We start from the raw sequence: 15,712 nt of genomic DNA, 5'->3' as shown, positions 1-15,712 counted from the left end.
CAATGCGAAGGGAAGGTGCTGGTAAGTTCAGCTGTTTTTTTTTTTGTTTTTTTTTTCTTGGACTAAAACAGCCTTCAGTCTTGCAGAATCCATAAATACTTAATAAAGATAAGCCAATATATTGTTTTGCTGGCAAATCAAGTTGATATTTACATTTTTTCTAGCATATTGGCCTGTATCGGACTGAAATCTCGAGCACAGTCCGGTTTGTTGTTTGTCACCGATACACACAAAGTTTTCATTTCAAACTTGTGAGATAACTGCACAAAACGTGACTACACAGCTCTCATATAGGTTTGAGGTTAAAAAAAGTACTTTGGGTGCGTTTGTAGTACATTTAAAGTACATAATTTGGGGAAAATAATCAAAATTAACCCTAAAAATATTGGAAGCTTATCGGTATCATCCATGAAATAACACATATCGGTCGATCTCTAATACTTAACGGTTAAACATTTACATGACACAACACGTCACAACGTACATGCATTCTGCGCGGGCTTGCCTCTCCACACATCTGACTCGTAACTCAGCTCTGCATCTTCACCTGCTTGTTCCCATGGTGATAGATAAGTTAAATAAAACATGCCAGATTGTGAGATATTCCAGGTAAAAGCAATAACATCTCCACGGACAATGAGCACGTGGCAGATTCTCCACCAGAAAAGTTCCATAATGCCTCTTTAAATCATTATTAGTCACTTTTACGTCGTTCAAACCTTTATAGACATGAATTGATGGTTTGGTAAATTCACTGTGTTTGCGAATGTGTCCCGTCTGGCCTGTGTTAGGGTCACACAGCTCTGGACCATTCACCTCTGCAGACACAGTAGTTCATCAGGATAGCCTCAAGGGAGAGTTCTGATCCTGCCCCCCCGTTTTCGCTGGACTCCTGAAAGCCCCCCATCCATTTCCTCTGTTCTGTGTCTGTCTGACCACAGGATCACAGCACACACCTTTTTAATCCCCTCGTTTCAGGACAAAGAGGATCAGATTTCTGTGACCTCCAATTTCACACTTTCACAGCACGACTCATAACTGGCTCTATTAGAAATCAATGTCACGTCTGCGTCGTTTCACCGTCAAGTACAGGTACCGGACAAGTACAGGTTTAGCTCATCGTATGTTTTGTTACTTAACGGTGGAGCAAAAGAAACACTCAAGTAAAAGTATCACAGTGAAAAAGTATTAAAGTGAAAGTGTTTTTGCACAGATTTGGATGTCTTGTACAGCGTCGCATGTAATGATCTTGATAGAGATTTGTACTGAATTTTGTTCAGCAGAAACAATTGACTCATTGTTTGCTCATATTATGAATGTGTTAAAAATAAGCCGCGCAGAATTTCAGCAGCTCCTAGACAATAATGAAATGAAACTTACTTTTGAAAACTTTACTTTACAGTTGAAAAATGTAGTACAGTAGAAAGTACAAATGCTTTTTCTCAAATGTAGTAAAAGGAAAAAGTATTCAGTTTTAAAGGTACTTATTACATTTATTTAGTTAGATTCCAGCACTGATTGTTTTAAGTGAAATATATATAATTAAAGTTTATTTCACTAGAGGTTTAGTTGATTAAAATGACATATTACCTGGATTTTTTTTACTATGATGCTGATCTACAGTTACATTATATTTAAATAAGTTTCATTTTGATGCATTTATTTATCTAATGTATTTCTTCTGCTGGTTTGTAACAAAAATAATTTCCCTTTGGATGACGAAAAGTCATTTTGGCACAGTCCAGTATCAGTTTGTGTGTTCATTTGCAGGTGCACAGGTTTTACGAACACAATAAACTCGAGGTCTTGAGGTAAATTAGTTTTTGTTATTGGCCAAGAATATAAGTCTGTGCAAGTTTTTGGTTGATGGTTTTCAAACTTTTCACGCCACCAAGAAAATACTTCGATTTCCAAGCACCAACAGATCTAAACCAGGTCCACGCCAGAGTCCCAAACAAGGGTGGAGCCAAGAGGAAGAGAAAAATGTGGCTAAAATGGACAAATCTGAATAGAACTGCACATTTAGAAACACTGACATAAGAAGAACATGCTGCCTGGGAATGTGGGAATGAAAAATGCTGTCAAACTACTAGACCACTATTAAATTTAAAAACAGGTAACACCCCGATTGGGTAACAGTTTATAATAATTGATACAGGCTCAGTAACTACTTAATTAATACCCAAACACTAAGTCCTAATGCCATCCTTTAATTGAGCAGTTCCTACGTCTGAATCACTCTCAATAAACGTTACTATATGTCAAACTGGATTTTGATTCCAACTGATTTTCTCAGTTTTGCCTGAAATAACACGTTGGCTTGAGTAACAGATTTAAAAACCTAATAAAAGTCATGTCACATGCTTCTGTTGCAACGAGACAATAACTTCTTTGTACTATAATCCACTTTTCAAAAACAGTGAAACTTTAAATACAGCTTTTCTGCGCCATAGTTGGCCATTAATCATCATTTCTATAATAAGGGACTGATGCGTCTTGGACCCAGCGCTGCGTTTCATGCCAATGGGAATCTAGAGTATACGATTATGGATAATTCTTAATACTTCTTAAAAATATAATGAGTTTTCTTTGGCGGACGCAAATATAGTTAAATACTGTACGCCTGACAACAAACAATGAAGCAAATGTGGAAAAATATAAAATGCTGGGTGTAGCGTAGCAGTGACTCAGGCTGGATAAGGCCCTGGCATTGTCCTGCAGCAGAGTCCAAGTTGCAGTTTGGGTTTCTCGAAATTCACATGCAATTAAGAGTGTTGTGAAGGTGACAACATGAAAAATGGAAATGTCTTTATTAAAATTAGCACGTAAAGAACAGAAAGGCAGATTTGTCTTAATTTAACAAGACGTCTGGGCGCCAATGAGCCAAACTGTCTCACACAAAAACTCAAGTGAAGGGCCAATTTACTGTCAAAATAGTGTGTAAAGTACAGGCCATATGGCACTTACTCAGGAAACACAGCAGAGGATCGCAAGCTTTCCATGAGTAATTTTATTTTTGTTATTAGTTGTGCAATTATAGATGAAATCTTTCTTTCATTCAATACATTTTGGATCTTATATTGTTTTGGACCATATTACTAGCGCTCTATAGAAAAGGTTGGCAGTTAAAATCCTGCTTGTGACATAAACATCAGTGGTTGAGCGCGCAGACCCGTTGACTCACAGGTTGGCGGTGCGATTCCAGCTCCCACAGATGAATGAATGGTGTCGTTGTGTCCTTGGGCAAGACGCTTAACCCACTTCGCCCCGGTTTCTGTGTACACTTTTGTATGAATGTGTGAGTGTTTCCTTAATGTAAATCGCTTTGAGTGACTTGAAGGTGGAAAAACGCTATATAAAAATGTGATCATGTGACCTTTTTACTATTAGTACATGTGATCAGCGATTTTTTTTATGCAACCTCTCCAAATATTTTAACTCTGGGTGATTTTTTTTACGTGTCTCTGAAAAAATATTCATCTAACGCTCAGATTTACGCAGTGCCCTTGAACGCCTCATCAACTGAACAGGTATGGAGAGAAGGTAAGCCCTAGTATTTTTAGTACATTTCCATGTCCTTCGTGTATATGCGGATGTACAAAGCACTTTTTTTTCATTTGGAGAAGGTTAGACCAGGCTATTAAACATTTACTGGACTGACCGTGTCTCATCAAGGTACAGTTTAAATGTGTCAAAGTTGAAATATATCAAAAAGAGCATGTTGTTTCATGACTAGATTTCCTGGATCATTAAACGTGTAGAACTGATGATTGTTCTAACATAAAGTAAGGTGCAATGAGGCTCTCGTTTGTTCATGTGCAGTGTTTGCATTTAAATGTGTGTATTAAAACAGCAGCGTCTTCAGATTAACAATGCAATAAAAGCAATCTAGTGTTTTTAGGTCTGACTCCAAACAGGGATTACGCACACTACTGATTACTCGAGCTGTAAATTGCATCTATGCGTTTATACACACTTCCCTTTCTCAGTTATTGTTTTGTGATTAAAGTCAGGCCTGATCTGAAACTTGGTAATAAACATGAAAACTGTATTAATCAAAGGCTGAGTGCTGCTTGTGAGAGTCTGAAAAAGTCCAATGATTTTATAAAGGAGATGACTATATAAATATACAAATACAAAAATGAAGTTTAGGATTAACAGGTAGTAAACAGTCATGTAGAGATGGATCGGTGTATCTCTAGTGAGGAGTATCATATAACTGGTAACGTTATGTTTGGATAGTTTTAAGTCACTGTGCAATGTAGGACAGAGATCATTTCAGTACACATCGTAACCTCTGAAATACAACTGTGACATTAAATAAAATACATTATACGGCATCCTTAATACATACTTAAACATGATGGACATAGTGTTAAAGGAAGAATAAAGCTGAATGTTAAATACTCTTATTTTGGAAATCAATGAAACTTTTATGTAACAGGTGGGTTGATGTGTAGTTATATTCTATTTGTATAAAGTCAGGTGCATTGTGGGAGGCTGTGGTACCAGCAGAGTCGCTTTTGAGAGTAACAAAGCTCTTACCTTAAGCAGAGAGACTTCCAAGTTCACACTGACCCTCTCTGAGTGTGGAAAGGTTAAAGAATCGAGATATGCGAGACAATATATACGATAATTTACATCACATTTGTCAGGTTTTACACAACGCGGTCAGTTACGCAGAGGCTTTTACTGCTTTATTTGATTAAATGTGAAGTATTGTGGACAGTGAACGTTTAGAAATAGGAGTATAACCTATAAAAAGTCAAATAAAAGATGTATTGTTTGGTGTTTTATACATCCATTCACTCCCCACACTCCGCAACTGTACAATACTTATGTAGCCACAACTGCCCCGGGGTGGACTGATGGAAAACATGCCTGCCACAATGCGCCACTGGCCCCTCCAGCCGCCACCGATCCCACAAACTCTCACAAACACAACCATAACCACAAATAAAACACACCGCACAGTCTTAATTTATGACTACATTTGTTTGACTCACTTTGAAGCTGTATCATTATATCTACTCATCATTACTGTCAATATTTACACTTGTATAAAGATTTAAAGTTTGTCTATAACTCTTGACCCAGTACTGAAGTCTTGACAGTCCTCTCTTATCCCTTCCCAACAAAAACTCCCCCATCCCTCACATCTCCACATCTGCGCGTATCTGTCTCTTTAAACGTGCGTCCTCGTGGTATTCTTCGCGCACTTGATCCTGTCCCGTCTCAAACGCGTGTAAATACTCGGGTAAACACGCGTTATCTCACCGACGTGTCGCTTTAAGAGTGAGTCTTCCGATGGCTTCTTGATATTAATAGAGCTGCCGTGTCTTCCTCCTCTGACGTAATGCCAAAGCAAGTCCTGTCACTGCTCTGCGATAACACCAACCCAAATATGATACCAGACCACCAGCTGCTGCGGGCTGCGTTTCCAAACAAACTCAAATCTGTACATCGGAATATATTGCACTGCCAAGCTCCCTGTCCTCACTTTGTTCCCGGTGTCTGTTTGTCTAGTGTGTAGCTTGAAGCCTTAACTAGCCTATCTCTCCTTCCCTCCCAGACCAAAGAAAAAAGCGGCCAAGACACAGTCACCCCGTCCGACATCATCAACAAACAAAAAGCCCACTAAGAGACGAGGCAGCCCGGCCATCAAGCAGCGAACCAGCCATCCACCATCTTACCCTGCTGCAAAGACGCAAATGTACAATCTGATCAACAGGTAAGCGCAACAGAAACAAAACACGGGCACTTTTACGCAGCACACTCCTCTATACCAGTGTTATGAACGTGCTTGGTGCATTGTGTTATCCCAATGTTCAACGGTGTGGAGGTGACGCATATGGCGCGCGAGGAAAAAGGCACGAGAACCAGGGGAAATGAAACGGTGCGTGATCCAGGGCGCGTTTACGCAAAGTATATGGCACTGTTCGCGTCCGATGGGTAGGTTTTTACGACGGACAGCAGTCGGTTTGCGTCCTTATGTAACTAACGGCCCGAGCCCCGTCGCTAAGGAAAAGAGGGATCCGCTGAATGAGAGAGAGAGACACACACACACACACACAAGAGAGGGAGGGAGGGAAAAGAGCAGCACCGCTTTGAATTCACATGGCAATTTACATTTAGGTTAGGACACCCAAACGCAACACAAATACAAATTGGGGGGCTACTGGGGACAGCTAACCCGACTGAGCTGGTCTAACGCAGCTCACAGCGAGGGGACGTGGAGTCAGTGCAAGTAGGTTTGACAAAGTTTTCTTGTTTTTACCATCAATTCGGAAAAGTGGCATCCCGGGTGAGCTAGAGCTACAAGTTGCTAAAAGCCGGAGCACTTTGGAGCGGTGTTGTCACTGCGTAAAGTTGTTTTACCTCAACACTTTGCTTCTTTGCTTTACTTTTCAGTGTTTTTTCATTGATAACTTTAACGCAGACTTCTTATCTAGCTTCCCAAGTTCAGATTTCTCGCTTTGTGGAATTACGCACGCTGTTTCGGGAAAGTTGTCTCGTAACTTTGAGGTTTGGAAGCGCTGGTCCACTTCAAAGGGATGCGTTAATAAAGCGGTTTTGAGTCCGATATGGCGCTGCTTTTTTTAGGAGCTCTTTCATTGTTAGGGGCAGAGCGCGTGGTGGACAGGAATCAGCGTAAAACAACCTCTAAAACTACAGCTACTTGAAACCAGAGGACAGTTACGCACGAGGTTAGGTGTTTGTGAACATTGGTTGGTTGTTATTGAACTTTTCTCGAGTGATGCCGGGAAGACCTAGTTGCGTTTCCACTCAAGTTTGAAAAGTCCCCCCTCCTCTCCTGTGGTGGCAAGAAACTGTGATGTTCTTTTGAGATAAGGGAGCAGGGTAGGCATGACAACTCTGTGGGGAGAGAGGAGTATGTGGATTCAGCACAATAAGGCACACACAGCAAGGAAGTCTTTTACATGCTCCTTCACACTGCCCCAGCTCTGGGACAAACACAAATGCACCCAGTGGACTTCTGTTTCACTGATAACCCCCAGCCTGCCAGGCCCAGGGGACGACTGCACAGCCAGACTGTTTTTAAAACTGATGAAGTTCACTTAGTTTCATGAGAAAGTTTTAAATAAACCAATTCAGAAAGTTATAGCAGTTCATGCGTGATTGTATTGCTATAGACTTTATATAGGACATTATTTTTGACCCAAGTTTGTTAAAATGGCTAAAATATTATTTGTCATAAGCTAAAAGGATTTGGTCAAAGTGCAAGTTGTCAAAATAGTTTTTTTCTTCCTGCCGAAAATATGCTGTAGGTCTATAAACCTGTTGTAAAGTAAAGTAGAGTTCACTAAAGTTTGGAGCAGTGTAGAAATGTGCCTAAAGATACAGATATAATGCCGTCTTATCTTATAGAGTCAAGTTTGGGGTCCGAGTTTTGTCCGAGATTTGTTAACACATTTTTTGTTGTTCTGGAAGTAACTTATAGCTAACCGTGATGATGCTAAAACGTGATGGTAGCTGTGCTCGTTTCACACACAAGTGATTTCCCATTCGGCTCTGAACTCTTATCTAAAAAACTGTAAATGCATTATCAATAGTAAAGTTAATAGGCCTGATCACTTCACTGTAGGAGAATGACAGTGTTTGTTCCTTTTTTTTGCAACATAGAGAAAAATTGCAGAATTAATTTTTACATTTAACAATCTCTAATTTCTTGTAACATTTTCTCTTTGTGCCTGATGGACAGATATTCATGTTTTCGTTATTATTAAAATCACAGCCCTTTTCCACGCTAACTTGTCACTCAAATTTCAAACCCTTTACGTCCAATCAAGTTCTCCTTATACCCTTTTACTACGCATGAAATACACATTAGTTACACATTTCTATCATTTTACCATGTACCTATAAAATAGTGCTTTGTGCATGGGGCCAAACTCGAGCCGTTCTTTCACTTCGCGGACACTGGATATTATTGTATCTAACAGCCTTGTTCACGGACGCTATTAAACGTCAAAAACGGTTGAGGACTTCCTAAAGCGAACATCGGCTTGTAAAACTTTTTTCCCCATAATATGTTGGTCTTTTCCTGTCTGAACGCGGAGACAGCCATGGCTAACTCATATGGCCGCAATATGTTGAGGCTCCGCGGTACAACTGAGGAGAGAAAGTTTTGCGAGTGAGAGTAAGAAAAGCCCCGATGTGAGACGATAGTGGGGACGTTTGGTTTTATTGATGGTTTTGATGCGCTGTAAGATACGAAGGACAATTGCAGTGATTTTGTGGGATTCTCTTCGGTTTCGTCTCGGGTTGTTTGAAAGTAGAGCCGGGTTTCGTGCGGAAAAGTTGAAGTTTAAGCTTATGTGACTATGTTTCTGGTGAAATATTTCATGCTGAATGTTTAAAGGATTTGGAGCATTGTGTTGCATGATTTTTTAGGTTTTTAGAAATTTATTTGTTCACTGACAGCCAACAAATGTTTACCAATATTAATACATGTAATATTTTCAATTTTTTAAGTAACAGTTAGTGCTCGAATCTACCGAAACCGAAATCTGTCTGAATAAGTCTAAATGAATTTGCATCACCCAGCGGCGTTGTGGTGTGGTCTGAAATATAACGTTTGGGTTTGTCCAGTGTGCCGTATTTGATGAATGTCGACAATCAGGAAAAGTCACCTCTGATTGTGGTATTGTTGTTTTAATTCACACATGTAATATCAATCCATAACAAAAAACGTAGTCACGGAATACCTCTTTATGGCATAGGGAGTGTCGCATAATGTCACTACAATCATCATTACATTACGCTTATGATTCTCCCAATTAAAACGTAACCTTATCTTTGAATTAATCTAACCGCAAACTTGGCATTTACACTTGAACGTTTCACAGTTAGAGTAACGTAAACGCAAAGGAATACAACTGAAGACATCTGAACGTGTTTTTGTGCACCCAGATCAAGTGTAGCGTCATGATTCATTTGAACGTCCAGACAAAACACTAAAGTACTCGTTTGTGTTCTCCCCGGTGATGATAACAGGTGTCTAGACTCAGCTGTCCCGCTTTTCCATATTGCGACAGATTTGACTGTTTTATTTGACTTTGGTGTTTGGTTTATTTTTACATGCCACTTAATTACATTAGAAGGAAGGCCTCGCTCAGATAGTTTATATGTGGTCTGTCTGCACGGCTCACCCACGGCTGTCTACTACTACCACTACTTTTACTTCATGCACTGCGTTTTAATCCGCTGCTCTTGTTTATTTACATGCGCCGGTGGCTTAAAATTAAAGTTGCTCAACACTGAAACTAAATCTGATAGGAATTTCTCTGCCATGAGTGTGGTTAGATTCACCATTTATCTGTTCCAATCAGTATTCAGTTCACGGTGCATATTTTAAACATGTCCAGGGGCATTCGTATTTGCAAGAAGATTGACCCATGGATTGCTACACTACACTAACACAAGCGTGACATCTCAGAACTTGTTTGTAGAGGTCTGATCCGCAGTGTTTTGCGAGATTTGCCATAAAATATAGAGATGCAGAGGTTTTATAAGCAGTTTGATACATGCAAAAATGTCTGTTCAGTTGCAATGAATTGTCCAGCCCTACTTCATATTATCTAAACGTACGATGATAGCATCTATTAGTACAATCAGTGGTTTTCAGTTTAAAGTAAACCTGCTGTTCAGATCAAGAAAAACATTCATTTGTCATGGCTAGTTTGTTTGGGGGAAAGGCTCACTGGGCTTCTGGCTCTCACTAACTGTTGTTATTAGTTTTGCCTTATTTCTCGGGGATGTTAGCGACTTCAACTCTCTCGCTGGTTGCTTTATTAGACCCTTGAAATAGACGATTTGAGTGTAGTGCTCTGGTCGAGAAGTTAAGGTTAAATTGAAGTTAAGTTGTGCACGCTAAAAGGCTGCACATAATCCTCTTTCAGACATGTGAAGGTGCGTTTACACTCCCGGTCTGAGTTCAGTTTATTTCTGGTTTGTTTCTGTTACAGTCCTGGTTTAGTCCTGGTTTAGTCCTGGTCTGATTAAGGTTTAACCCAAAGTTTGACCTAGTTTAAACTTAATTTTCATGCGGTTTTGTGTGTGTAAATGTGAAAAGACGCAGTTTTAGCCCTCAAAATCAGCGTATCATCTTTACTTCAAAATACCTTGTAGTGCAGGATTAATATTAGTCAATTAAAAAGGCTACGTAAAATCATAAAAGTACTTCTTGTTTCTACTTGTAGCTTTAATCACTGCCTTTGCTGAGTACAGTAACCCAATGGTTTCCTGCTAAATATAGGCAGTCTTTGTGTCTAATCTGTTCAAATATCTCTCATGTACAGTGTTGTTTCCAGCTTGTCACTGACACTTAATATGGTACTAGCATTTTCACTCATGTTTGAATGCTCCTGTCTTATCAGTACTGAAACTGCCTGGCCTGTTTTGACTCAGCCCTAACTACAATTGCGTTTCCTGTGCAGTCCGATGGCTCTTATCTGCTTCTCCTCATCAGCTGTGACCTTGATAATGCAGTGAGTAATGTCTTTGAGAGATTGTGTGTGTTTTAATACAACTTTCTAAAAGCAATTTCATTCTTCGGAGATGATATTAGCATATTAGTCAGTTTTACCATAACTTTGTGCAACAGGGAAAGCAGCCAAAAGTGGAGTTGATGCCATTTGTCTTTTGTGCAAAGCTAGACGGAGATTTCATTCTTTGTTTCTTTGTTTCTTTTAAATCATTATTATTGAGTTACGGTGGCAGATGCAGTACAAAATAATGTGATATGAGATCTAATGCGTGTGTTTTTCTAGTATAGGTTAGCCACACTGGTCTGGAACGCTGCCTTTACATTTTAATCTAAAAAAACACCCAGATTACAGATGGAGATAGTCATTAAGTAGTTTGCAAGTAAAAATAAATAAATAAATATAGTTTTTCTAATCTAATCTCTCAGCAGAAACCCTGTACGATCAGACTTTTTCTATTAAAACAAATGCATATAGGTTTGAATATTAATTTACAGCACAATATCAAGACAATCTGTGAATTTTAACACAAATAATGTCAATTTATTCAATGTATTAAATCCGAGCTCTACTCCAAAAACCACATGTATGCTTTTACTGGACTGCTGTCTGTGGACTCTCACCAGGCTTATCACAATGATTTCAAACAATTGGATCTTGATTGCATTACTTATCGTTACTCAAACAGGGAATATAGTCGCTGCAGTTCATTTTATAGCCCTGAAATAAACGGATAGACTGAGCTGTAACAGAAAACTGACAGATGAAATCCACATGAATGGGCCTGTTTAGTTAAGAATCAGTAACACTTGACTTTAGTTTAACATTTGAAGCGGTGGTCTCAGTACAGCAGCTGCCCTAAGAGCCACAGAGGACATGCCGGAGGGACATCACTGCAGTCGTTTGGGCTTGAATTATTGGGGATGTGGCCTTTGGAAATTTTTATCCACGAGAAAGTTAAATTAGCTCCAGTATTTCACATTGACCGGATGGCATTTTGGAATTTTTACGACCTTATGATTTGGTCAGTTGACAATTAATGTGCACATATATTTTTATAATTTTTATCTTAATTTATTTTATATACAAAAGCAATTTTCTACTAAAAGGAAAAATTTTAGTGTTGGACAAATCGTAGTTTCACTGTGTATTACCAAAAACACAGATTAACATCTTTTGTAGTATTTTCGTGATATAATTTCTGAAAATACCTGTTACGCATTTCCACTAATAATCCTTAATCCGGACATCTCTATTGCTCCATCTCTGATCACATCTGAAACCCTCCAAAGCTGTTCACAATAAGCAGATTACTGTGGGATTGCTGCGACGTGCTGCAGGCTCTATACCTCCAGTCTCAATCTGGGTTGATTTGTATACAGTTTAAAATGGAAAAAGTGACAGCACTGTAAGTGGCATGAATCGTGATTTGTGCTGTTAAGCTCCTTTGTATTGGCGCTTAAGCGAATGGCAAATGTGAAAGCAGTTTTTCCTCAAGTGCTGTATGTTTTTCTCACCTATGCTGATGGTTTCTTCAGTGGTGCAAATTAATTACATTAGAAGACCTTGTCAAATGTAGTTTTGATCTCTTAAGCTTATTTTCTTATAGCGTCACTAACTTTAAAGGTCCTATATTTTGCTATTTTCTGATCTATGTTATTTCCAAACCTGGAGTTGTGTTTTGCTTAATTCACACATGTTTAACACACAAGCCCTGCATATTAAGGTCGTGTTCTTCTCTCAAACTGAAAACACTTTGCTCCACCTTGTGATGTCATGTAGTAATACAGGAAGTGCTCCACTGTGTGTTTAAACTCCAGACACCTTCAGTAAAATCATTTAAGTGATTTCAACCCTGGAATTGCCTATCTTTACTGAACTAAAGGTAAAAGGAGCTGTTAACTTGAAAACTACCACTTAATGACATCAAAAGGTGGAACGGAGCATTTTGAGCTTGGAGGTGTAGACGGACTAACTAGACAGACTTTACTAATAATAAAGTGTTACTCAAACATGTGTGAATGAAACGCACACAGCTCTGGGTATGTTTTTGGTGAGGTAACAACAAGAGTGAATTTTGTGTAATATAGGATCTTTAATATTGATGAAAAACTAACTTGACACAGAAAAAACATACAGTAAGTGTGTGGAAGAACAGAAAGAAACATTTTGAAATTGACTGCAAATGTTGTCATAACTACCATGTGAAGAAATTCTGGGCTTTTTGGTTTAAATTAAAAATCTGTCAGTCACATAACTCAAGATTATTTTAATGACGTGTTTTTTTTTACGTTATGGTACTTGATACATTATATACACATGACCAGTTCACTAGACCAAATACACACTAACTATACATTTGGAAAGTCAAATCTGCATCTGTGTTTAGAGTTGATGCTATCACGTCCAGTCGTTGTCATTACCACTTCCTGTTAAAACGTTATCTCATTTTCTTAAGATCACTTCTGATTTGCAGGATGCATCGATTCACTGACTCGATTTCGGCCCCATATCTGATTAAGTGCTTTAGTCCCACACACAGTCTAATCCAGGCTTATGATTCCTGTTACTGATGAAAATGTGTGTTTTTTTCCTTCATTTTCCAGCCCTCTCTTGTTCATTATCTCCAAATCTCCTGTAACACTAGACAAGCCTGTTAACGTCATGCTCCATCATACGGTACCCACTGCTAGCTAACGGCTCATTTGGCTGCTCAGCTCTGCAATTACCTTTCACTTCCAGTGTAAATAGACTCTGACAGCTGTTTGTCGTGGAGATGTTTCATAGTCATAATACACCCTACCAAGTTTGATGCGGCACTTTTCTATGTGAGCATTCGGGTAGAAATAACTGGGGTCGTACTGCGCGCAAGTTGTTAACAATTTAGGAAAAGCAAAGGGTGAATCAGTGAGGGAAAGACATTGGATTATTAACTCTAGGTGAGTACTTTTTATAAAGAAGTGGACTAAGCGTGAAGTGTGACATCAGTCGTAGCGTTCGGGTCCGGTCAGACGAAGCTCATCGAGGCTAGAGCAGTTATGGGACGAATTTGGAGTATCATAGCAACCAAAGAGCCAATCAGGAGCAAAGTTGTTGAAGGTAACGCCCCGTCCCGCCCGCACCGCAGGTTTGGCAGGGAGCGGGCATTTAGCAACGCTGTCAATCAAACCTGTTGCGCTACTGGAGTGACCTCAGAGAAAGATTTGTCTGATTTTTCTATTATTAATGTTTATATCTTGATTTACGGACACAATAGCGGAATAAAAACACCAGGATCATGCAGAGCTGGTCAATACGAAAATTTTAAGCTCAAAATGATGAGTCTGACAGCAGCAGTTATGGAGAGAGGGGTGACAGTTTTTCAATGGAAAACGAATTGGAGCCAGAGTTGATGATCACTTCCTGTTTGGAACACGACGGCTAGCAGGTTAGCTATGTCCATTGATATATACACAGGCTATGGTACTTGGTAGGCCTGTCACGATAACACATTTTGAGGTAAACACAGATGATAAATGATAATATTTACACTAATTTATGCAACTGACACAAAAATCCAAGAGCAGATTCAAACCACAAAAACTATTTGAAACGTACAATATTGTTAGAAAATCATGAGCTGCAATAAATAAACAGCAGAATGACCTTAGCATTTAGGTTGCATCTCTTTTTACAGCTTAAATCTCATCATATAATCTGAAAATACCCAAAAAATTCCCAGTAGTGCAAAGAAAATATACACACGATAAATACTGACCCCCCAAAAAATATTGTTCCATCTCACAATAGGATAATATAGTAATTATCATGGCGTGCCTAGTACTTGGTTTCCTCATTTCACTTATACTGTCTTTGTGCTGATGGGCAAGACACTACACCAGCCAGTGTAAATGTGTGTTTAAGCGGGGTTGTGTTTGTGTGCGTTTGGTGAGCACAGAAGTGAGGCCAAGTCTGTCAGCCGGCCTTAGGGAATATGTGGCTATTGGCTTACAACCACTGAATGTGACAGCATGATCGAAAAGAATTTCTCAAATAGTAAAACGTGTTATAAGCTAAGGTCGCTTCTGTTGAGATGTTTTGGTTGACTTAATGTACTACTGCGTAAATTAAAGTTGTCATGGATTTTAAGTAGGGCTTTATAGGCCTGTCATGATAATTACTATATTGACTTAGTGTTCAATACATGACAGATGAAACAGTACTTTTTGGGGGTTAATATTTATCGTGGGTACTTTTACTTTGCAGTCGTGGGAACATTTTGGTTATTTTTCTGTACTACGATGAAAGTTGAGCTGTAGAAAGTTGAATAAATAACTTCTAGGACTCATTATAGGTACAAACCAACTACCTAAGTGTTGTCTTCTGTTATGTATTTTTTGCAGCAGTTTTGTATACGTAGAATACTTTTTGTGGGATAATTCTGCTTTATATTTAGGTTTCAGTATTATCATTTATCATCTATATTTACTTAAGCAATACATCGCACTTCAAACTTTGTGATCATGACAGGACTAGGGCTTTACGGTTCAGATTCGGTGACTTTGTAATCGAGATGTCTACAGCCAGGCCTCTGTCAGTAAAAGTATGTGGTTAAAAGCAGAATTCAGACGTTGGAGGATGAAGTCTGACCGTTTTTTGTTTTAAATGGCAGTGAAGTAAAACAAAATAAAAAATAACGATCAATCAATGTGGGATGTTTTTTGTTTTTTTTGTTTTTTTTGTATTACTTTTTAGTTTAGCCTTTCAAAATGACACATCGTTCCATAAATCAGGCCTTGTACTTCGCAGTAACGTGATTCCACACACTATATTTAATGATTTTGTTAACTAATTTTTCCTTCTACTGAATCTAACGAACTGAAATAACAATTCAGCATCTCGACTTTTGCCTGAGTAGTCCCCTCTCTATAGTTAACACACACCTATAGCCTGTTTCTGCACTGGCCTCACATCTGGCTGTGGAGCGACTGTTCAAAGTGCTCTTTGTCCAGACTGCGAGCGCACATCTGTGGAGGAGAGCCCTGGCGCTGTGGCTGTGTCTGTAATAGAGGCCAGACCATTTACTGCGCCCCATCAAATTAAAAGTATGATTTAAAACAACCAACATGCATGTTCCTTTTTCATTACAGTCTGCACAGGCTGGCTCTGCTCCACTCCACCGACCGTAAAAAAGTTTCAAAGTGAGATTAGAGCTGTGCAGCGTA

General features: G+C 39.0%; 1 protein-coding gene across 2 annotated transcripts in view; it reads left to right on the top strand.

Annotated features, from left to right (window-relative positions):
• The first annotated feature begins 5,383 nt into the window (after positions 1–5,383).
• trps1 (trichorhinophalangeal syndrome I) overlaps positions 5,384–15,712 on the top strand; it is a 140,605-nt gene continuing 130,276 nt past the window's right edge. Inside the window, exon 1 of one of the 2 annotated variants that reach the window (XM_033975580.2) lies at positions 5,384–5,731. The gene's annotated coding sequence lies outside the window, so the exon portion shown is untranslated. Of the gene's footprint in view, positions 5,732–6,108; positions 6,248–15,712 lie in introns of those variants that run through there. The other variant, XM_055225287.1, reaches the window with a different exon arrangement.

This window comes from Periophthalmus magnuspinnatus, chromosome 11 (assembly GCF_009829125.3).
Source record: "Periophthalmus magnuspinnatus isolate fPerMag1 chromosome 11, fPerMag1.2.pri, whole genome shotgun sequence".
NCBI lineage: Eukaryota > Metazoa > Chordata > Actinopteri > Gobiiformes > Gobiidae > Periophthalmus > Periophthalmus magnuspinnatus.
The sequence above is the reverse complement of the archived record's forward strand: the minus strand, read 5'-3'. Positions and strand labels throughout refer to the sequence as shown.